Here is a 24,909-nt window from a genome sequence, read left to right as displayed (position 1 = left end):
TTGAGGTGGTGGACCGTCATCATCCAAAACCCTTGCCTTGTCCATGATCACTCCGGCCCCGCAGAACCTACATTGGCCTACAAATCTGGCTTGTCTCAAAATCATGGCTCATTATCCAAACATCTTGGCTCTTACTGCAAGAAAAACTACCGCAATCAAGTCCAGTTTGAACCCAGAGAATTGGGAGCCACTCATGAGCCAGCAGCGGCGGCTATAGTCCCAGATGTATCCCAAGTTCACACCTTGGGCGTTTCTACATCACATTTACCAACATACTTATCCAAACATAAGTATAAAGTTTTGGTTTTTCTCACTCGACTCTCAATAATGAGAGTCCCAAATTTGGCTCCCAACACTGGAAGCCCCCCAACTTGGCTCCTAACATTAGGAGACCCCCACTAACGGAAAGGAGGGCGTGTATTTCTGTGATTATAAATAATTGGGGAGAATAGTGCCACCTCCCCCCGCACACTCATGTGTGCGGCGCTTTTAATTTCGTACTCACATTAGATTTAGATTGTGCACTTTTTGCTCATATTTCTTGCGTAAATATGCCATAGTGTGCTATACTAATAACTTTAATTATTTTCATGCTGAATGGGTACCGCCTCAGTGAGCTGCAAAAAAAGAGGGTTGTGCGCTTATCTCAAATCAACCATCGTTTTGACACAGGTGCCACTCTTGCAACCTCATCTTATAAAAATAATTTTCTTGCAAGCTGCCTATCTTTGAACGATCCCTTCTTATTGAAATACTTATGATCTTTTTTAACAAGTTTGCATCACTACCCGTGCCACATCTAGTTGTCTAAGAATTGTTCAGTTGTATGTTAAAGTTTTTTAGGTCTAAAATAATGCCTAGCTCTTGTTGCTAGTATACATAGCATGAAGCCAAGTTCTCATATATGTTTTGAGTGGGGAGATTTATCGTAGGGGTTCTAGTTCTTGCAAGTAGAACCTTATATAGGCATCAAACACAAACACAACAAATTTATATTACAGCTTCGCATTGGATACTCACCTTAATGAACAAAATCTTGGGTCCTAGTGCTAGTACATCTTTATGTATGGCTAATTTAGGTAGTTAGACTTTCTTGGTTCTAAATCTATCCTGTTTATCTTTGTTCTTAGTTACTGAAATGTGGGTTAAATCACACTCATGTTTATCCTTAATATGGTGTCTTATTGGATACATTAAAAAGGTAGAACCGCACTCGGTCTTGAAATTTTGAAGAAACTAGATATTGGTAATTTGATTATGCATATATTCATTTAGTTAACAACTTTGAAAACAATGGTTTCTCTCAGCGAGAAATAGTAGACTACATCTAAACAAGAATGACTTTACTTCTTAAACGACATTGGATTTTGATTTATTTGAGATATTTGGGAGGTAGAATGTCCACAAAAGGGTGTGGGGACTTTCTATCTCACACCTTGCACTTGGACCTAGATACGGGTGGGCACACACACATGCACACTCACAAATAAGGGCTTGATCATACTTGTGTTTGCCTAAAGTCAGTTTAGTAATGATAGAACTTGGGACCATTGGTAAAACGTGGCCTTGGGTTCTCATAACTTGGTTGAAAAGGTTGAAATAAAGTAGTCCTTATCACATATTCTTAAGATGATAGGAGTGAAATAGTGGGCTTGGACTCTCCCCTCTTTTGGTTTTGTGCCCCTCTTGTTTTTCTTCATCACATCAACATTTAGGTAAGAATGTTTCAGCTCTATGTTCAAGTTCCTTGCTAATGTACATGCAATAAATAATCTAAAGTATGTGAATCTTGTGGATATTATACGTAGAATGGAGCTAAGTTCTCCATTGAGTGGGAAGATTAAGGGGTTCTAGTTCTTTGCATTAGTAGTGTGTATGTGTGTGTGTGTGTGTGTGTGTGTAAAAACCCTCTCAAATCCACACAAAGATTTATTCTTTTGTAGTATTGTTGGGGGAGGTTCCTGTGAGTGTGTGTGTGTAAAAGCTCTCTCAAATCCACACAAAGATTTATTCTTTTGTAGTATTGTTGCGGGAGGTTCTTGTGAGTGTGTGTGTGTGTAAAAGCCCTCTCAAATCCACACAAAGATGTATTCTTTTGTAGTATTGTTTGGGGAGGTTCATGTGGGTGACTTCTTTGAGCACCGTCATAGGTTTGCCCTTACCTTATTTCCTCTCCGCTCCACTCTCATTCTTTCATTTTGTTTACTTTATTTATCACATTTGTGCTTAATGTTGAGTCTTAGTCTTTAATAGTGAGTCTTTATGTAATTAGGAATGCGATTAGTGTAAGCATGCATGTGTATTAAGGTTAATCATAGAGGTCTCACACCATTGGCGTGTTGTATCATCTCGTGTTGCTCATAACTGCCACAACTTCCACCCTCATATTGACATGTGTGAAATTGGTTTGAGTATATGTCTATCACAAACTTCTTCCAATGCACCAAGTCTCTAAATTCAAGTCTACGTCATGGAAATGTTTGGTATTAGTTGTTGATCTACATAGGTAGTGATGTGTGTGAACACACTTAGGACCGTCGGGGTACTTTTTCCCTCACTTAGAGGTATTTTCTCCCGTGCATTGTATATACGCCCACTCATTCTAGGGCTATCTAATCTTTGTATTTGCACACCTATCAATACACTCCTACATTGTGTGCTCTTGAGCTTCTTCTTCTCCAAGCTTTGTGTGCATTCCTGCAACCCTCATTCCAACATTAGTAGTTTTTTTTTTCCTATGAAAAAGATCCTTCTATTAGTTTAATTTTTTTTTTCCGGAGGCTACAAGCTACCCTCTTAGAGGAAAAATACAAAGATCGGGAATAGATGTCCCAAAAGTACCACCCGCACTCTAGCTAGGCAATCTCATACAATAGGGGGAGGGAAGATCCAAACAGGTGGTTGGTATCGCCATAACGGACAATGCCGCTGGGCTCCATGAAGAAGGGACCATCTCACTGGAGGGGTTTTTAAAATCCATTTTGAAAAAAAATTGATACTTTTATGAAGAAATAGGAAAATCAAGACATGTTAAAAGAGGGGTTTTTAAATTACCCTCCAAACGCATGTTATATACAAGATTTCTTAGTAGTCCACCCTCGAGCATGCCTACTCCTCTGCTACTGCTGTTGGATCTGGATCGATAACCCTCTTTTTACCGAGGGTCCTACAATTTGCTCTCTCTAAAAATAGCACTGAGACACAATCTTTGTCTCCTTCGTAGATGGCCTCCCTCTACCACCTTAAAGCATGTACGTCCTATGGTCTTAGAGGAACCCCGAACTACAATAAGAATCTCATGCCACGTGAATGCACCCATCCCCTGGGGTGCACCAGGGATGGTGGTGGAGGCCTCAGGAATAGCCATATCAATCTCTATGCACATCTAGAGTGCCCCCCTCATCCCTACCAAATGCTCCTCCTAGAGTAGTGGAGAGAGTTTTCTAATCCTAGGCTCCTAGCCGGTCCTAAGTCCATTGCTCCCCAAGAGAGGTGTGGCCAAGCCCCAAGCATATGTCCCTGCTGTGTCATCATCATCGGGCTCCAAATGAGAGGCTATGGTGCGCACTCCTTAGGGGGGCCAGGCGTTGGAAAAGGGCTAGTTTGAGCTCCTCTCAGGCCCCTAGTAGACTGTTGATAAATCTATCCTCAAAGCGTTGGCTCAGCCCTACCCATCAGACATGAGTGAATATCCACCATACCCATGGTCTCTAGGGTCCTCCGTGAACTGGGGTCTGCTCATGGACTCTCTAAAGCAAAATTGCTTCCAAGGCTCACCCCCTGGCAGTAGTCCTCTAAAAATGAGCTTTCCCAACAAAGCTTTGCTCTGACATAATGGATCCACAAGGCCTATTGCTCACTTTTTGTAATATCTCATTTAAGTCACTTAAAAAGTTTCAAAGTACACTAAGATTTTTTTTGAAAAATATATGGACATATGCACAATGTGATCTTATATATATATTATTTTTAGCAAGTAGATAGTCAACACTTTTTAGACCCTCAAAATGCATATGCTATGAAATCAAAAAGCCAATTTTGTGGCTTTTCACTATTTTTAGAGAGTCATAATTTTTTATTTTGTACTTTTTGGGGCTCAATGGGATACCCAAATTTAACTCTTTGCCCAAGGATCTCATTGCTATACTAATTTTGAATTTTAGTTGAGAATACTCGATTTTAGTTGTAATCATATGAAGCACTGAGCCACTTTTGTGGCTCAAGCCACACTTAAGTGGCTCAAACACATACCTAGTGTTAAGTTTAATGTGTCTTTTCTCCAAGATAAGTTCTTTTGTTCGAGGATGAAAGAGGCATGGGAAAATAGCATAAGTGGTATGATCTCACCATTCAGAATATGGGAAGAGATTTCTAAGGCTATAACAGAATTTGAAGGTAAGAGAAGGGCTTTGGGTTTCTCTTGGAGAAATCATATGAGATTTGGGTTTGTCTTGGAGAAAAATGTCCCTCTAGTCATAAAGTCTATCTACTATTAGCCACATTATAATCGGTCATTCCCTCTTTGTGCCTAAGTAATCAACTCCTAGCATTTCTTATGTACATACGTGAGCTCCTCTCTCTTGCATCTTCCCAAATCTCATGAGAATCCAAAAGCTCACCAAATCTTTTGTGCACCATTGAAAAATTCTCTTGAATAAGGGAGCTTTGTGTTGTTTCATCTTCCATAATTAACCGAGGGCGGTTTCCAAGGGTATCTTGGAGTAAGGTCATTAAAATTCACTGTACATGTTGTCATTTGGTTTGGATTCTTGTTGAAAATCTCACAAGGTTTAGATTCAAAGAGAGCGATAACTTGTACTTAGTCTCACAAGCTTCTTTTCTCTTGTCCAATGTTTCATGAGTAGAGTGTCTTAGTTCCTTCTCATCAGGAGAGAGTTTGATGGAGCCAAGAGGCTGTGATGTTCTAGGGTGTGATTGTTTCATCCTAGGGTGGGTGGTCATGCCCCATCCCTGGTGCATGTTGTATGGTTTAGGCTACCTTTGTGTGAGTATATTGTAGATTTTGAGTATTCCTTGGTGTGTTTCCAGCTAACTTCCCATCCTAGCACTCGATGTGGCCACTATACATGTGCATCCATCCCCACACGTGGGCACTTGTCCTCCTCTTTGTCTTGAGAGTTTTGTTTCATTTTTTGTCCTTCTGCTTTTGGCATTTGTAGAGAGTGTGTTTAGTAGTCTTGGTGTGTGGGTGTCCTAGTCCACCACCCCCCTTGGCTAGGTGGTGGGCCCTTCTCCCTAGTCACTAGAGGAGCCTTTCCCTCTAGAGGCTTTTGTGAGTAGTGGAGTTTGGTTGTGGGTGTTGAGGCCACCCCGCTCAAATTTTCCCTTCTCAGTGTACGATTTGCACTTTGTGGAGGCATGGTATACCATCTTGCAAAGGGTGGGATTTTTGAGCTAAAACAAGGTCGTAATTTCCACTATCTCTTTAGACATGCTCAAGTCAAAAATGTGTTTGTCAAGAATGGTTTTATTGAATTTATCATATTTGCCAAAAATGTGTTCGTTGAAAATGATGTTATGGAAAAAGTGTTTGTTATTAAAAACTATTTTGTGGAAAATGTTTTTGTCAACTTTCAAGAATGGTTTTGTCAAAAACGTGCTTTTCAAAAATGGTTTTGTGGAAAAAGTGTTTGTTGAAAATGTAATTTTCAAGAAGTGTTTTGTAAACAACGTGCTTATCAAAAACATGTTTGTCAAAAATGTGTTTTTGTCAAAAACGTGTTTGTCGAAAATGTGTTGGTCAAAACAATTATGGTTTTGTGGAAAAAGTGTTCGGTGAAAACGTGTTTGTCAAGTACGATTTTGTCAAAAACACATTTGTTGAAAATGTTTTTTTCAAGAACGGTTTGTAGAAAATGGTGTAGGGAGGAAAAGAATATGCGCGGCCTCTATAGCACATCTCCCTACACCCTAGACACCACCCAAAGACAAGCAAGGGGGGGCACCACCAGCAGGTAGGGCTGGGCCATACACACACACATAGGGGAGAGGTCCCCTCTTAATTAGGCTAGGCACCAATAAGCAGTGAGATAGCAAGAGAGAGAGAGAGAGATCAACATATTCTTTATAATTTCTCACAAAACAAAAAAAAAGACACAAACCTATGACCTTACAAGCCTACACACCATCAAACACTCAAACTCACACACAAAGATCCTACACGCGCCTTGAGGACACACAAAAAAGAGCTCCTCTCTTCATTAATCAAAAACATTTACATGATTTGCTGGTAGCCTAATGGTTCCCGATTGTCATCCATTCTCTCCATTTTGATTACATTGAAAATATCTCTTACATAGCATTTTGTGCATAAATACAAAAAAGTATGTACACGTGCCTAGAATTACATGTGTGGATCTCTCAATAACTATTTTCTTGATGTGCAAAAAATATGCAAAGGAAAGTAGGAGTGTAAATGAAAATGTGTGGTAGGTGTGCCATGTGTCTAGTGCATGGGGACTCTTCTATCGACAAGTGGTAGGTCCCTTTTCTTCTGTCATTTGCATGGGGAATATCTCGTGGTTGTTTGTTGTCTCTCTATGAAGGGACCCTTAAGGGCTGGTAATATTTGTTGGAAGTGAGGACTCATGGTGGGAAGCCACCCTTATGTTTCCACTTTGTCAAAATGGGGGCTTTTGCTCCTTGGGCTAGGAACACCTCTTGGCGTACCACCATTGAAGTCACCACATCATCATCATCTATGCTTCAATCACCATAGCTAACAATAGAGCAGAGCACCATCATCACCACAAGGAGGAAGCCATGGACGTGACCATAGCATCAGCATCATCAAGGCCATGATTACCAGCATAATCGATAGTTGCACAGGTGCCACGTATGCCACAATAAAGCCCACATGTGCCACAGAGCTACCTATACAGCAGCACAACAACCAACCACTTCATGTAATAGTAGCAGGCCCACGTGCTGGCACATGAAGCTATAGCCAATCTTGAGTGTCTCAAGAGATATCTCTCTCAAGAGACACTAGCAAGAGAGGCACAAACCCCTTGTGAAAAACCTTGCATGTGGGATTTCTCACTTTCCTATCCCTGCCACATGGCACGGTCGGGTGCCTTTCTGAAAAAACTTCAACAAAACATAAAAGGCACACATTATTGGGGTGTTTTTGGATTGACGTAGGGCCTAGGCTTGGGCCTACTGTGAAGGGGTATCAAAGGGAAACTTTTTAAGCATAATTTAGTCTTCTCATTAACCTATTCACATGTATACCAAAAGCGGTAAAAAAATCCTTAGCTAGCAAGTCCACAAGTGCATGGAGGGAAAGGGCCTAGCATGGGGGAAGGAATGTGTGCTCAAGCCCCTACTTAGGTGTATTTATCCATGTAACTAAGGCTTTCTACTACAATTCTAGAAGACACTAAGAGTGAGCATACATGAGAGGGGAAAAAAGGTCCTCAAGTGTTTGTAGGTGTGTGGGTTTCATGCATAGGGCTTTGGCTTGGGTTTTTTCTATAGAAAAATTTCTCTCCCCACTACAGCCCAAGTTCCTTGTAATGATGTGTAAACCAAGACACCCATGATAAGCAGCTTAGCCCTCCAGGAGGACCACCCACAACATATAATCTTAGTGCAAACTAGATGATATAACCATAGCATCATCCTATTTTTTACACAACAATGGCATAAGTGTATCCCAAAAACCATCATGCATTCACCAAAATTTCTCCCTATTACTCCAGTAGCTTTTGAAACACCTTAAAACTAGGGGAAAAATAGTGACAAGTGCATACAATAGAAAACATACTATATATATAAAAACTCTTCTTTAGCCTGCATATCATTTTCTCCTTACCTTTGACCTCATATCCTTGCGGCGGCTGCTCCATGTATATTTCTTCCTCCAAGTCTCCATGGAGAAAAGTTGTCTTCACATCTAGCTGTTCAAGATGTAAATCTTCAATTGCTACCAAACTTAGAATAGTCCTAATTGAAGTCATTTTAACAACAAGAGAGAATATCTCATTGAAGTCAATACATGGCTTTTGTGAAAACCCCTCATTAGGAGAATTTTGAGGTCACTTTTTAGCCCTGTAAGAATTCATAGAGAGAGAAAATTCAAGTTGACATAAAAATTAAAAAGTAAATTTTTTAACATTTTGAAATGGGATAAAAATCTAAATTTTACCCTGCAATTGTCAACATCATAAAAAGATATCCATGCAGCTATCAACATCACTAAAAGATACTAAGTAGTTGGAATGTCACATCAAAGCATTCCCATATAAAAACTCAAAAATTCAAAAAAGAAATTTTTTCACTCTTCACTCTTCACTCTTCCCCACCACCTTTGCATGCATGTCCTGAACTTGTAGCCCTAAACTCCATCTCCATTTTTGCCCACCACAATTGCATGCATACCCTGAACTTGTAGACCTAAACTCCGTCTCCTTCACCAATTAAATATCCTACCTATTGGATCCAGCAACAAGCATGTCATCCACATAAAGTAACAGATAGTGTAATCTCCATTTGATGTCTTCTTGAAGTAGACACAATGATCAGCATGACATCTAGTATAGGCCTGCTCTACCATAAACCTATCAAACTTCAAATACCATTGCCTTGGGGCTTGCTTGAGACCGTACAACTCTTCTTTAGCCTACATATCATTTTCTCCTTACCTTTGAATATCCTACATATTGGATCTAGCAACAAGCATGTCATCCACATAAAGTAATAGTAGATAGTGTAATCTCCATTTGACGTCTTCTTGAAGTAGACACAATGATCAGCATGACATCTGGTATAGCCCTGCTCTACCATAAACCTGTCAAACTTCAAATTCCATTTCCATGGGGCTTGCTTGAGACCATACAAACTCTTCTTTAGCCTGCATATCATTTTCTCCTTACCTTTGATCTCATATCCTTGTGGATGCTCCATGTATATTTCTTCCTCCAAGTCTCCATGGAGAAAAGTTTTCTTCACATCTAGCTGTTCAAGATGTGAATCTTCAACTACTACCAAACTTAGAATAGTCCTAATTGAAGTCATGTTAACAACAAAAGAGAATAAGGCCCACTGTTCCAGAAGAACGAGTCGAGCTCAAGAAGAAGTCAAACGTCAAAGCTACAAGCGGAAGCGGGAAGCGGGAGTGATAAGCGGCTACTAATTTTTTGGTGGAATCCCATCAAATACTCTTTGCCTATTGTAACCAATGTAAATTAGCCTATGAAGGGGCCATGAGCTTCCAGTTTGTATCAAGTGCTGTCCCACTGTTAAAATAGTCTTTGGAGAAACCCTAGGTTTATAAGACATTTTGTAACTTTGGGTGAGGATCCATTCATAGTGTTATCAACTGTCACTTGAGAGCTCTACAGAAGGTGTTTCTTGCGGCGCTCCCTATGCGCAATGGTTGTATCTAATCACACCATTGATGAATGGTAAGGCTTAGCATTGTCTTCCTCTACATTTCTATGTGCTTGAATCATGTTTTTCTGTGGTGAAACTATGAAGTTCATGATTTAGCTCTCTTTGTTGAATGCGTCTAAATCGAGTGTTTGAGTGTGCTTTTGAAGAGTTTCTTTATGTTTTAGCCATTGGTCTGGACCGATTAAGCATGCTCTAGAGTCTAGCAACCCTGATTTTCAGTTTTGGTGATGGTCCGCATGAAATTCGCGAATTTCATACGGTCACAGAATTGTGTTTTCAGAGTTGTAACATGTTCCTAGGCGCTTGTTTAAGTGTAAGGAGCGAGCCCACCACTCGAAACACTCTTTTGTCCATTCGATTTAGCATAGGATAAGATTATGGTCTATGTGGCTTTGCTTGCCAATTGCGATTGTGATTGATACGTCTGACGCAAGTGTCACTCCCTTAGCTTGTAGGTGTTGATTCCATGGTGCTTGATATGCCCACGTAGTTTCCATGCACTAGTCGAGTCACTTCCCCATTTCTGACATTTAGTGTTCGTTTGCGGTAAAGCTGTACTATATCCCCCTTCTTCCTAAATTAGTAAATACTTCGATTGCTTCTACAATTGAAGCTATTATCAGACCCTCTTCTAATAAAGAGCCTTCAAACGTCTTCTCTTTACCCTTGGGAGCATGAAATCTTCTACAAAAAAGCCCCAAATGTTTCGTGGATCATAGGAGTATGGGGACACACCTAAGGCACTTGAATTTAGCATAGATGACGTGCAGATAAGACATCTTACTATTAAAAGAAAGCAATTAATTAATTGCTTTCTTTTAATAGTAAGTAAAAAAGAAGTAAAAGGTTTATTCATATTTTGTTTGCAAATAAGCTATTTGATTTTATTTCACCTAAAAATATTTATCGCCAAGTTCTAGATAAGCATGGTATCTTTAAATCCTTTGTAGCTTTACCTATCTAGTCAGCATAGCTACTTAGCGGGTTCACACTAAGGACTGCTCTTTCAGTTTGTACTACATATATGACTAGGGTTTCTTATGTTATGTACATTTTAGTTTTGGAGAAGAAGAAGAAGAAGATTTCAGCCCTCTATCTCTTTGTGTATAGCTTCTCTCTTGTGTGTGTGTGAGCTTGCAAGAAGGTCTCTCTCTTTCTCTTCAACACTAAGTCAGCTACTCTTTCGGTGTCCAACTCCCTTGCCGAGGTTGTGCTAGAGCTACAGCCAATGATCACCTCCACACTTATAACATGGTCCCTTAGGGGTTGCCCGAGGCGGATAATCCCTCGATTGATAAGGTCTTGGTGGTGGTCCTTGCGGTCTAACCATTCCATTTGCAATAAGCCATAACGTATTATGATCCATTTAATATGAGCGTTCTGGATCGACATTAGAGCTACTATGAGTGAGCTACGAAAAAATCGCGCTTTTTTGGCTGTGGAGCTTCACATGAGGAACAGGAAGTGGTGATTGAGAGTAAACAGGTTAAGGTTCATCTCGAGGAAGAGGTGGTGAGAAGTTGGATAGAGCAGCTGAAGGAGGAATCATATGCTGTGCTGAGTGAAGATACGGGATATGTTTTTGATCCTTTGCAACCCAAAAACATTAGCGCCGCTGCCGGGGATTGCGGACTTAGGCTAGAGAATCCACCTTGAGCACTTGTGTTTGTTGATAGGCTAGGATCACTCACTTTACGTCTTTTAGTTTAGTTTTAGTTGAGAGGTTGGAACGGGGATTTCAAGGCTCTTGAGAGCAGCCAGGGTGCGGGGACCCACGGACTCTCGCATAGGTTAGGGAGTGTGCATTGAGTGTTGATATGGTTGAATGCATCCATTTTGTCATTGATTGCGCGACTCGCAACATCACTCTTAGATTTTAGAACCTCTTGTAGCGCTTTTTAGCGCCTTTGTTGATTTTTCATGTATTTTTGCATCGTTTTTCATAGATTAGTATTGTTTCATGTTTGATAGGAGTCGGGTATGTAGGAAATCCACTGAACCGACATTTGGGCATCAATTGCACAAGTTAGACAAAGATAGCGCTTTTCTCGCCCCGCCGTTTTAGTAGATTATGCTTTTGAGTGGCTTTCACTAGTCCATTTTCAATTCTAACTTGATAGGGATAGTATATAGACATCATAGACACCTTAGAAGTCAGATTTCAAAAATCAATTTTGTAGCTGAGTGGATGAAATTCGTGAATTTCATCATCTCTGACCTGCACACACCAATTTTTTGACCTAAAGGGCTAGGGTTGTTGCTTGCATCTTGTTTAGCACCCCTACCGAATTTGAGGCCATTTGGATTCAATTTGCATCATGCTTGACTCAGTTTAGTGCATCAAAGAGCTTGAAAGAGCTAGATTAAACTAAAACTGACCTTTTTTGAATCCATTGATGGAACCCTCTCACATGCATATTGCCTAGACACTTGCACCCAGGGCTGGCTATTCAAACTTGAAAAATTCTCACCTTGGATGAAATTCGTGAACTTCATCATATGGAGCAAGAAAATACTAGTTGAAGTTCTCACATGCTAGGGTTGTTGCTCATGCGTTAAATAGACCCCATATGACCTTAAAAGTGAAAAAAGCATAAATTGAGCTCTAGATATGAAGCAAAGAGTATGAAAACCTAATGAACTTCATGCTTTTCTTGATTTCTGGACCATTTTAAAAGCTTTTTACAAATTCTAAAGCAAGGGCACTGTTGTATACATTGAGGGCTACACACCTATAACTTCAGATAGCAGAAATCTCTAGTTTTACGAAGTTCGCGAACTTCATGTTTTTGAGCTAGAGAGGGTGCAGAACAAAACTGACATGCTAGGTTGTTGCTCATGCTTTAAATAAACCCCATATGATCTTAAAAGTGAAAAAAGCATAAATTGAGCTCATGTTATGAAACAAAGAGTATGAAAGTCTGATGAACTTCATGCTTTTCTTGATTTCTAAACTATTTTAAGAGCTTTCTGCAAATTCTAAAGCAAGGGCATTGCTGTATGCATCAAGGTCTACACACCTGCCACTTCGAAAACTCCATCTGGATGAAGTTCGAAAACTTCATCCTTGGGAGCTGGAAAGTCATTTTACAGTTTTGACTTGATAGGCTTGTAGTTCAAGCTCTAATTAGCCCCCGTATGCTTTTAAATCTTGAAAATCACGTTCTGAGCTCCAGATATTTGTATATAAGCATCAAAGTTGGCCAAAAGTCGACATTTTGCTTGCATTTGAGGTCAATTTAGACTTCAAAACCACATTCCTGAGCTTGGGTGGTGTTATACTGTGCAAGGGCTAGCTCCTAGGCACATTTCAAGTGAAAAACAAGCATACTTATGCTTTCAAAATTCAAAAATCACTTTCAGGGCTCTAGATATGAAGTGAAAGGTATGAAAACCTGATGAACTTCATGCTTTTCTTGACTTCTGGAATAATTTGAAAGCTTATTTTCAAATTCCAAAGCAAGGGTAGTGATCTACAGGACAAGGGGCTTCAGGCTGAGCACATCAAAAGTTCAAAAATCCTCTCTTGGATGAAATTCGCGAATTTCATCATATAAGTGATTTTGCAATTCTGACTAGGGTTGTTGCTCATACTCTAAAACTTCCCCATAAGCTTCTAAAAGTGAAAAATCATTACCTGAGCCCAAGTTATCAAGCAAAAGGTAGGAAAGTTTGATGAACTTCATGCTTTTCTTGACTCCTGGACTAATTTAAAAGTCAATCTCAAATTCTAGAGCTGGGACAGTGTTGTATGCAATAGCCTCCACACACTTGTCACATCAGATTGCTGAAAAGTCCATTTGGATGAAGTTCGCGAACTTCATCCCTGAGAGCTGTGGAGGTCATATGTCAAAACTGATGTGCTAGAGTTGTCGTGCATGCTTTGAAACCAGCCCATTTGCTTTCAAAAGTGAAAAACTCAATTTCTAAGCTCATTATATCAGTAGAAAAGCTCCATTTTAGCCAACTGTTTTTGCTTCCACCCATGCACTATCATCACATAAGGTACCCTCTACGGAGAACTCCAGTGAATGTATATACTCAATAAGATCGACGAGCCAGGGCACTTTTTTTCGCACTGGGTTTTTTCCCCTCGGCCAAATCAAGTGTCAAGCACCAAAGTTGTTTTTATTTCTCATATACATACAACCCTTAATAAATAGCCAAGCTACTTCACTCAATGGAGCTAATACAGAGAACGCTACAATACAAGTAAAGATAAAAAAGTCCCAACTGAGTTAGTGTAGTGGTCAAGCTTGTGACTTGTAACCTCTAGGTTATGAGTTCAAGTCCCACTAGGCTCTCTCATCATCATGTTATAAAGGGACACCTATGCTCGCTTGATGTGTTTGGTTGCTCGGGCTCTTGCCCTTTGAACACTCGAGTGACTCCTCCTCCTCGGGTGGTGGATCACCCGAGATAGGAGGATCCATACGAGACCCCTCCGCTGTTCCAGCGCTCGACTCATCGCGGTGGTCATGGGGGATGCCTAATTCGTGGCTCTTGCCCGATGGTACGTGGCCCTTGCCCGACCATGATAATTGGCTAATTGTTGGAAGGGGAAATCGGCTCCACCCACTTGAGTGGGCCCCGGGTGTGTACGAAAAAAAAAGAAGTAAAGATAAAAAAGAAAAGAAATATATTTACATGCAAGCTATATACAGAGTAGATACGACTTGAAGTACTAGGACTGATATCCAAGCACATTTTGGCTTAGGAATGCCTGACTCTTGACTCTTATGCTTGCAGTTTAAACTGCAAACTGCATGACTTGACTTGTGAAGTCATCATTTGTAAAGAAAGAGTGTCATATTGATGACATACCAAATAGTTGGAATTGAAGTAGGAACGCTCTTTCTTTAATTGTCAAATGATCAAACTTGGAGTCATGGAAAGAATTATGTGGTCATAGACACATGCCCATTGAACTCTCGACTCCAGAATTAATCATGGTGACTGTATCCCTAGCCGTAACACTGTTTGATGTTGATGCTTGCTACTTCTCTAAGGATGTGTTTCTATTACCGCTGTGAGGTTAGGCACCCACTTGCCTTTCTTTGCGTTTGATTGGCTTGAGGTCTTGGCCATTCGTGATGTTGCCGAATTTGGCAATGATTGCTGCTCCTCAACCTTATGTCTTTTGAGGATTTTCAGACTTTGCTTTCCACTGCATTTGCTTAGCATTCTCCTGTGGAGTGAGATGGTTTGGCCTTGATGGAGTTGATTGCTGAAGTGTTGCAATTTTATTTGATGCCGTGACTCCACTTGTGTTGGCGAAATTACTGTCTGAATCCTTGGTAACCATAGATGAGTAGCCCCTTCGTAGTAGCCTTGCACTTGAAGCATTGCTTTGGGAACCCATCTAGCTGTGGTTGACGACATGGTTGTCTTTCTCCTTGTATTTTTCTTTAAAATCTGTTGGTTTTTGTTGTAGTTAGCCTTGTCAATCCACCTTGGGTTGTTAAAAGAGCGTTGAGAGGATTGGGGTGGTCGGATGCACTCCTTTGTGGCGATTGGAGACCTTTGTTTAGGTAGCCACAACTGAGTATCTCCTTAGTAGTAACCATTGGCCTTTAGCAATGTGATGGGTAACTACCGTTGAGTAATTGGGTCGCTCTTGACTACAGTAGCTGGAGGTGGTGTGGGCTTCTTTGTCGTCGTTTGTGCTAGTCTAGGTAATGAGGTTCTTGATGCTTTTGGGAGCCAAATATTGTTTACTCCTTTGCCGTAGCCTTGGCTTTGTAGAAAAGATTCTTTGACAAGCCAGCCTTGTCCTTCTTGGCTCTCTGCATCTTGGATCCATCTTTCAAGCTGGTTTGGAATTGCCTCTTGGGCTTGTTAGGCTGCCCAACTAGTGTAGGATTTATGGGTTTCTCCTTCGGATTGTAGATTTTCCCTATGAGGGTTGAGGATTTTACCTCAATCGTGAAGCGTCGTGTTCTCCAATCCAGTTGGCAGTCGATGATGTACACATCCACAACCTGCCAAAAACCACTCTTTCCACAGCTTGATTTTTGTTAGCAACATAAAATAAAAAATAGAGCAATTGATTTTGTATGCTAATCTTCAGGAAAACGGTGCCTAGACTTGGTGTTTCCCAAACTTCATATGACAGTATATTTAAATCTGCACCTGAGTCGATTAAGGCTGGTTTGGTTATTGCATGCTCCTGAGTGTGTAGATCAAGACCAATGTAGAATGGCTCAATCTGATCTTGTCTGGCATCCACATGTTCTGTCCTGTGAATATCACATGTACCCCTGGAGCTAACAACAACTGAAAGCATATTCAATGGAGCAACATTCGACAATGGTGTTCCATTCGTATCAGCACAAGTCGGCCGCTATGGCTCTTTGCGTAGTCTGGTTTAGCCTTTCGATAAATTCCTTGCATCTTGCATTCTCGGCTTCATACAGACTATCTTTCATGGCTACTTGAACATTGAGCTCTTCTATCTGATCATGCAACTTTGAAGATTGTATCCGGAGAGTCTCACATGTGAGAAGTAGCTCGTCTTTCTTTGTCCGACCTCATGGTAGCTTTCTTGATGAACGCCAGCTCTTGCTCAATGTAGCTCACTAATCCAAGAACTACATAGACTCTTTGTTCTTCAGGCAGGTCCTCCTCTTCCAGAGATAAAGCTTTGGAACCACTTGGGCTAGCTTCCGTGTCTATCTTGGATGAGTCTTCTTTAACTGTGGTCGTGGCCTTTTCATCCTCTTCATCTTCGTCATCCCCATAAGAATCTGTTAGGCTCTGGAGTGCACTTTTGCCTTGTTGGTCGGCAGCTACGGCTTCCTTTTCCATTTGCTTTGCCTCATCTAAAGTGGATGGCTCTGGATCAGTAAGATCTTCAATTATCGGAGCCGCTTCCGTTTCTTGAGTTGTATGCTCCTCTGGGTGCACCTCTTGAGCTATTGGCTTAGCACTTGTTAACTCTGGCTCCTTTTACTTTTTCGCAGTCTTCTGGCTTGTACTTTCTTCTTGGAGGAAGCTCTCCTTTCCAACTTCTTGAGACATCATTGCTGTGTCTTGTGTCTCTTCCTTGGATTCTTCTTGTTTAGCCACTTGTTGAGTTATTGGAGAGGGTGGAGGTAAGGGAGAAGCAGGTTTCTCTCCTTGAAGTTGTGCATGTTCTACTTGAACTTCTTCAGTTTCTGCCTCCCTTATCTCCTCAACAACCAATATGCCATTTCGGAAAACCATCTGACAGTTTTGGCTTGGCTCCTAGCTGTCTGCTAGTCTTTGAGCGAGAGTGGGTATTTGACACCTTTGCTTCAGCTTCCTCTTGTGTAGTAGCTTTTCCTTCCTTCTCTAAACCCACTATGGGTACTTTGATTGCATACTTGCCTCTTCTTTCGTACTTGATTGTATATTTCTTTAGTACTTGAATTGAGGTTCAACTCGTTGAGAGGGCTCTTTCACCGCTTCTTTCTCTGGCTCTTTTCCTTTCGACTAGTCCTTCGGCTTATCTTCTTCAGAGGCTTTTGCTTGGAAGTACTCTTTGGGCATGGTCTTCTGAGTCTTGGTGGCCTTTCCCATTAGGTCATCCAGGTTGCTCAAATCCATACTAAACTCATCAAGGATGGTCTCAAAACCTTCCGATGCTCTTTTGACTCCGGAGGTTTGCATTCGGCCATAGTTTGTCCTTAAAAGAGTCTTTCCTTTTTTCTCAAGCTGTTGGAAATCTAACAGTTTCGCTTCTCTCTCTTCCCAAGCTTTCTTTGTGCACAGATCTTTCGTTTGCTTGGTGCGCTGCTCCGGGTTCACTACCTTTTCCTTTGTGAGACCCTCAGCCTCTCGCCTTGAGTGTACTTCTCGTTTTTGTTTTGCTCTTTGGATGCTTTCTTATACTTCTTGGTACTTCTTCTGTTGTTCCGAAAGCGGTTGATGATCTTCTTGCATTTCTTCATCTTGTTGATGATCATCACTATCAGCACTTTGCGAGGGATCTTCTTCCTCGGTGACTTCTTCTTTAAGCACATTTGTTCGTCAGTTTTCTTGTTCATTTTGCCTTGGAGATACTATTGCCTATGGTGGAGGTGAAATAGGGGTTGTCTTCTTAGCAGTAGCTTGTTGCGACAACGGTGTCTGCAGCAGCAGCTGATCGATGGCCCCCAAAGCCTGGTAGGCTGTTCTTGTAAGCATATGACTTGCCCCAAGATGAGGACTCTTCTTCATATTAGCTGTCCTTGGATGCTCTTCCATATCGTTGAATATGAGCCAAGCGTATTCCCCGGGTTGGTTTCTTCCTCTCTCCAAAGCAGTTGTCATGAAGCTTGCCACTCTCTTGTTCGGTATTGTGTACTTTGGTGGCTTACCGAGATGAAAATGCTGGTTGAACAGCATGCATGGGAGTACTACCTGTTTATTTGTCAGATCTTTAAATGCTTTGCTTGCCTTGGTATTTCGAGAAAAGTTTGCCTTCTCTCGTGGTTGTTTAGCCTGTATGTAAGGAAGCTTCAAAGCTCTCATTGTCTTGAAATGTAGTGCTTTGTTGATGAGGTTTTCATCTATGAGGATATCCTTCTCGACCCCGTCAAGATCTATGATCTTTGCTTTGCCATCTATGCCAATGGAAGTCATCAGCTCATAGCTTCATTGAATATCAACTCCCCATGGAGGAAGGTTGAAATATCCATCAAGGCCGACTCTCTTGAATATCTTCTGACACTCTGGCCTTTTGTGCAGCAAAGTTGGAACAGGGCAACGTCTCGTAAATCATCGGCTGTTTGCCATTGGGGATACTTGACATGTGGTGTGCAAGAACATGCTGAGAGCCTTTCCTTACGACATAACTCTGAAATCAAACTCGAGCAAGATAAGCAGGCACTTGGTGATTTTGCCTTTCATACAGGGCTTATTATCGAGGTGCAAGAGGGCTTTATGGTCTACAAAGAAGACAAACTTGGTCGCACAAGAACATGTGGTGTGCAAGAACATGTTGAGAGCCTTTCCTCACCTTAACGGTGAAATTGAACTCGAGCAAGATAAGTAGACACCTTGTGATTTTGCCTTTCATACAAGGCTTATTGACCAGGTACAAGAGGGCTTTATGGTCTACAAAGAAGACAAACTTGGTCGCCAAAAAGATGATGGTGAAACTTCTTAACCGTGTAAACCATAGCTAATCCTTGTCTCTCAGTTGTGGTGTAATTTCTTTCAGCTTCATTGAGTTTGCGGTTGGCTAGCAAAAGTGATGGGTAAGTCCTTCTTGTGTTCACTTGGTTGGTATGCATCCTATGAAAAATGGTGAGGCATCAATATCAACATGGAAGATGAGATCCCACTTGGGGGATCTAAGGATTGGAGTGCTTGCCAAGGCTTTTCTAAGTGTGGCGTAGGTCCTTTAGCATTCTTTTGTCCACTCAAAAACTATAAGAAATCCGTAAAGAGGTCTAGAAATATCAGTGTACAAAACAATGAATCCTCGATAATAGTCGACGTGTCCCTTGAAGCGTTGGACACCCTTGAAGTTTGTAGGTGGAGGAATCTCAAGAATGAGCCACACCTTGCTGTCGTCAGTTGATATTACTTGTCTGGAGACAATGTGTCTGAGGATCACTCCGTGTCAAACCCATAATTGGCATTTAAGAGGGGTCAATAAGATGTATAGCCTACATCGCTCTAGCACCTTGCATAAACATGTAAGGTTCTCCTTCCAGGAAGAATTGACACATAGGTCATCCATGAAGGATTCCAAGAAATTCTGGAGATATTCCTTGTAAGCTATACACATTAAGCATTGGAAGGTTTCGAGGGCATTGGTCAACCTAAAAGGCATGACTCTATATGCGTATGTATCCCATTCAGTATAGTGAAAGCAGTTTTGTGCTTATTCTTGGGACTAATCAACACCTGGTTATATCCTAAGAATCTATCTAGGAAGCTGTAAGCTTCCTTTCTCGCTACTCTCTCTAGCAGATGTTTAGTAAGGGATAGTGATCCCTTATGTTGGCGGCATTGACCTTTTTGAGGTCAACACACCCTGTGTAAGATTCCTCCCTCTAGCTTTTAAGGTGTAAAGGTGTAAGAACCTCTTCTTCTGTTCTTGTAAATATTTTTCTCTCTAAAATAAAACAAAGATCTTGTTTTACCCTGTTTTGGCTTGGAGATAGAAAATATCTAGAGAGGTAATCCAAAATTGAGATATTTTTTGATATAAAAATCCTCCTAGTATCTAAAATGGTTTTCCTTGAAACAGAAATTCAAAAAGAACTTTCCAATGTGCATTTGGAATTAATTGAAAATATGTATAAAGGACCTTAGTCTAAGGGTTAAGATTTTCTGAAAATTTTGGATTATGGTCCAATTAAGATTCCTATAGACCAATAGGATAAATCCAAGTGTGGGGATGAGATAAATCCAAAGAATAAAAGAAAATATCAAAAAATGAGTAAAAGCTCACATAAGATGAAGAGTTGATTGAGTACAAGGTTTATTAGTTAAAAACTATGAGATATTACTAAAAAAATGAGATATTTTGAAATAATGATACATTTTTGACACTTTGGTAAGGAGGGGGAAGACTTTGAGGTAGGCACTTATTTCACACATGTCGATGAGTTTTTAATTCAAAAAAATTGTGATATTTTTATCTCTCCTCTCTCCTGGATCAAACCAAATAAAAAAGAGCCAAACTGATCCAAATCTTGTCTAAATTCAGTCAAACTGAAGCTGAAACTGAACTTAGTTGGACTCAGTTAGTGGCCTCCCTCACCTATAAATAGACCCTTATTCTTTTGTATTCTCATATTTGAGCTATACCATGCTAGTATTACATTAAAATAATGATATTTTTTATTATCCTTTAAAAATCCTCTACTTATAGAGAGAGTGGAGCTTCTCTCTCTCTTCAACCATCCTTGGAGATTTTCTCTCAACACACTAACCAATTGATTGGTTGGGAGCTTCTTCTAAGATAGAGAAGCAAGCAAAATCAAGAGGTAAGGTGTAATTTCATGGTTTTTCTCTACTATTCTCAATGTTTTTACTTCTCAACCCCTCTCAAGCTTGAGAAGTTTCTAAATTAAGTGTTTATAATGCAAATCAAGCTTTTCTTAAGAGTTGTAATGAATAATTAAGAAAAGTTTACATTTATGCCTAATTAGGATGATTTTTATGTTTATCTCTCTCTCCCCAAAAGAGTGGTCATTCCTATGACCAATTCTCTATTCAAACGATGCTTCTCATTGATAAATTCTCAATTCACAATTAAAACTCTAGGCTTGTGAAGCTTTGTTGAGATATCAAGCTCATTTAGTGAGGTCGTGTATACTGATGACCCGCCTAGGGGATTGGTCCCACCCTTATACCACTGGCATGGTTGGTGAGATCATGGGTGATATGCGGCTAGTGGGAAGGCTGTGTGACAGTCATTCTAGAGACTGGCATAGTTATAGCGCGAGCTCATTTAGTTGGATTCACACTATAGAGAACCCTAGTATGTATTTGGTTGAGTATCTTTTCATACTGTGTGTGTATATGGTGTGTTGAGTCAGTGTGTGTGAAGAAGAAGAAGATTTTCAGCTTCTCACCTCGTGTGTTCTCTTTTAGAGTTTTGTGAGTGTGTGCTTGCAAGAGCTCAAGCTCTCTTCTCCCCTGCATCTTTTTATGGTATCAGAGCCTGGTTCATGCTAAGGGCCGAGTTGCAAGCAAGAGAAGCACAGGAAGCGGTACGAGGGTAAGAGCTTCATCTACTCTGCCCTATTTGTGTTGGCGAGACTACACCCTTGTTGGGAGCTCTACGGGAGGCACCGACAAACGATCTCTGATTGAGGAGCTTTCTTTGCGGGAGTAAAGCTATAGGGCAACTATTTTGTCCTATCGGACTTCATTTTTCAGGCCGAAAACACGTTTCGGGCGCGTTAGGACCTCTGTTTTTTAGAAAGCAGGCGATTTTGAGCATTGCGAGTAAGTCATCGATTCTATGCAGAACCCTGTTTTAAGAATTGCAGGAAGACAGATTGGTTGTGTAGACATTGTGTGTGCTGCAAGGAGGTCAACAGTTGCCATTGGGTGTATGTATGCACATTGAGGTCAGTGGTTGTGACATTTGAGTGTAGTATAGTACCGTTGTAGAAATACAGCAGTTTGTGCAGGACAAACCAGAGTGCTATTTCTGGTAAATCTGTGTGTCTGGCAAGATGTCAAATGATGGCATAAACCAGATTGTTGCTGAGAAGCTTGACAAGAACAACTTCCATGCGCTTGGAGGTTCAGATTGACAAATTTTCTGATGGGAAAGGGTTACTGGGACTACATAGAAGGTGAGCATGAAGAGGCATCGGAGATACCGGAGATCAATTCTACTGCTGCAGATGTGAAAGAGTTCAAGGATTGGAACCAAGGAGCCAAAAAAGTTATGTATTGGCTCTCTATTAGTATACAGGACACCATGACTGGACACATACAGGATGTCAAGTCCCCCAAGGAGACGTGGGACACCTTGGTAAAACTCTATGAAATGAATACCAAGGCACAAAAGATACAGTTGAAGAATGAACTTCATACTGTGGAGAAAAAAAGTATGTCTGTGAATGACTATGTATTGAAGATCAAGGGTATTTTGGAATCCCTTGCATCTATTGGTGTTTCAGTAGATGATGATGACAAGGTGGAAGTCTGTCTACCAATACAAGGCGTTCAAGACGTCTATTCAGACTTGAGAAAAAATTTTCAATTTCACAGATTTGGTGTCTATGTTGATTATAGAAGAGAAGCGCTTGGGTGAATACCAACAGTCTTTGCAAAACAAAAACAGTTCACAGCAACAGGCCTTCTACACAAGTTCAGGAAGAGGATGAGGTAGAGGAGGCCGTGGACGCGGCCAAGGAGGTGGCCGAACAGGTAATCAGAATTATGGCCACAGCAGCAACAACAACAGTCCCAGAATTCACAACAACACGTAGGTTGAAGAGGCCAATTCACAGGCAGGGGGAGTCAAAGAGATCGTGGAAATTGGCAAAGGCAGTATAATGATACACGTGGATGCTTTTATTGTGGTAAGCCTGGACATTTGCAGGCAGATTGTTAAGAAGCAGGCTGACATGCAAAATGGAAAATTGTAGCAAAAACAATGAGGATAATGAAAGGTTGTTTGTTATGCAGCATGTCGTTAATGCCATGTCTGAAAATGTTGAAGCAGCACATAAAGATGATGTATGGTACGTTGATTCAGGTGCTTCGAACTACATGACAAGTCATGGGGAGTGGTTCAAGGAGATGAAAAACTTTGAAAGATCAGGTTTTGTGGAAACAGGGGATGACACTGCTCATCCAATTTCCCATGTTGGAGATGTGCCATTGTCTATGCAGGATGGCAAAGTGAAGTACCTTGCAGATGTACTTCATGTTTCGAACATAACAAAGAATCTGGTTTCAGTTGGCCAGGTGATTGAGCAGGGTTTGCAGGTTCGGTTTAACCCTGATAGTTGTTATGTGTTGAAGACTTTAAAGACAAGTGCAAGTTGGTTGCAAAAGGCAACAGAGTGGGCAGAATGTTTACATTGAATGTAAACATGCCTGAAGTGAGTGCTGCGATGTTTGCAAATGGTTCAGGAATTGTTGCAGACACAGACATTTGGCATAAAAGAATTGGACATGTGAATGTGTAGAGAATGAAGTCTATGCAGACTAAAGGAATTGTGATAGAGCTGCCAAAGTTTAAAGTTGAAGGTATGCAGAAAATATGTGAAGCATGCCAATTTGGAAAGCAAACAAAGCATGTATTTCCACGTGACAGAAATGTGAGCAGAAATGCACTAGATGTTGTGCATTCAGATGTATGAGGTCCTATGAAGGCCATGTCTATGGGAGGCTGCAGGTATTCTGTGACATTTATTGATGACCACACAAGGAAAGTGTGGGTATACTTCATGAAGGAGAAGAGTGAGGTGTTCACTCATTTTCAGAATTTTAGAGTTATGGTTGAAAAGCAAACAAGGAAACATGTAAAGTGCCGAAGGTCAGATGGAGGGGGAGATTACTTCTCTAATGAGTTCTCTGAATTTTTAAAGAAGAATGGTATTCAGAGACAGTTTATATGCAGATACACTCCGCAGCAAAATGGAGTTGAGCGAAAAAACAGACACATTGCTGAGATTGCGAGAGCATTGATGGGAGAGAAGAATATGCTGCATAGCTATTGGGTTGAGGCTATTTCTACAGCAGTTTACATCATGAACAAGACTCCAACTGCAGCCATACATGATGTAACTCCAGAGGAGAGGTTTATTGGCAAAAAACCTGATTTGTCTCATCTGAAAGTCTTTGGATGCATTGCATATGTGCATGTGCCAGATGAGCTGAGAACTAAGCTGGATCCAAAAGTTGAAAAATGTGTATTTATTGGGTATTCCCTTGAGAAAAAGAGATACAGGTGTTATAACCCTGCTACACGTGAGTTGAGGGTAAGCAGGGATGTTTTTTATGAGATGATCAGCTAGTATGCTACTGAAAAATAAGTTGTTGGGGTATTCCCTTGAGAAAAAGGGATACAGGTGTTATAACCCTGCTAAACGTGAGTTGAGGGTAAGCAGGGATGTTGTTTTTTATGAGATGATCAGCTGGTATGCTACTGAAAAATAAGCTGTTGGGACTGATGTGAGTGGAAATGTGGTTGTACAGAATGCAAGTCAGCAATCACAGTCTTTGAGTGGACCAGGAGAGTCCTCATCTAGTGGTTCAGTTGTTGATAGACCATGGAGTGGCAGGCTGCGTCATAATACCAGTCCTGAAAATGTGATTAGTACATCACATAAAGGCAAAGAGAAAGTGATTGAGCCCCTTAGTATGCCTAACATTTCTGCAGGGCATTCTCATGTTGATGGAGAGTCTACTAGTGGCTCAAAGATGAGCCTTGATGAGGATCTTGGGATACCAGCTATGAGAACACCTCGTGTAAAGAAGGCTATGGAAGCCATGAATGCAAAGCTGCGAAGATCTGGGAGAGTGAAGAATCTTGTGATGAAGAGGTTTACCTATGATGGTTATATGGCACATCACTATGCATACATGGCAAAAGTTGTGCAGGTTAAAGAGCCCACATGCATTAATGAGGCTATTGAAAATGTGTGTTGGGAGAAAGCTATGGATGAGACGATGGATGCACTATATGGAAATGAGACTTGGGATTTAGTGCAATTGCCTGAAGGCAAGAAAGTCATTGGATGCAAGTGGGTATACAAAGTAAAACATAACAGTGATGGAGGCATAAACAGATATAAGGCTAGATTGGAAGCCAAAAGATATGTGCAGACATATGGCATTGATTATGAGAAAACTTTCAGCCCAGTTGCCAAGATGGCAATAGTGAGAGTTGTGATAGCAGTGGCTGTGCCAAAGCAATGGTCTTTACATCAGATGGATGTAAAGAATGCATTCTTGAATGGGGATTTGTAGGAAGAAGTGTATATGTTGCAGCCACCTTGTTATGAGGATGTGAGTCACCCCGAGCATGTTTGCAGGTTGAAGAAAGCCTTGTATGGCTTA

At 40.9% G+C, this 24,909-nt stretch overlaps 1 long non-coding RNA gene across 3 annotated transcripts in view; it reads left to right on the top strand.

The window, feature by feature from the left end:
• Window positions 1–24,909, top strand: part of LOC147635095 (uncharacterized) — a 117,313-nt gene that overhangs the window by 17,468 nt on the left and 74,936 nt on the right. The window contains exon 2 of one of the 3 annotated variants that reach the window (XR_015266743.1): window positions 614–672. The exons of 1 other annotated variant lie outside the window; for it this stretch is intronic. This is a non-coding gene — a long non-coding RNA (uncharacterized LOC147635095). Of the gene's footprint in view, window positions 1–613; window positions 5,441–24,909 lie in introns of those variants that run through there. One more of the 3 variants, XR_015266742.1, reaches the window with a different exon arrangement.

Source organism: Cibotium barometz, chromosome 10 (genome assembly GCF_041138505.1).
Source record: "Cibotium barometz isolate CiBa-2024 chromosome 10, ASM4113850v1, whole genome shotgun sequence".
In the NCBI taxonomy this organism is placed as follows: Eukaryota; Viridiplantae; Streptophyta; class Polypodiopsida; order Cyatheales; family Cibotiaceae; genus Cibotium; species Cibotium barometz.
This window is presented reverse-complemented; position numbering and strand designations above follow the sequence as displayed.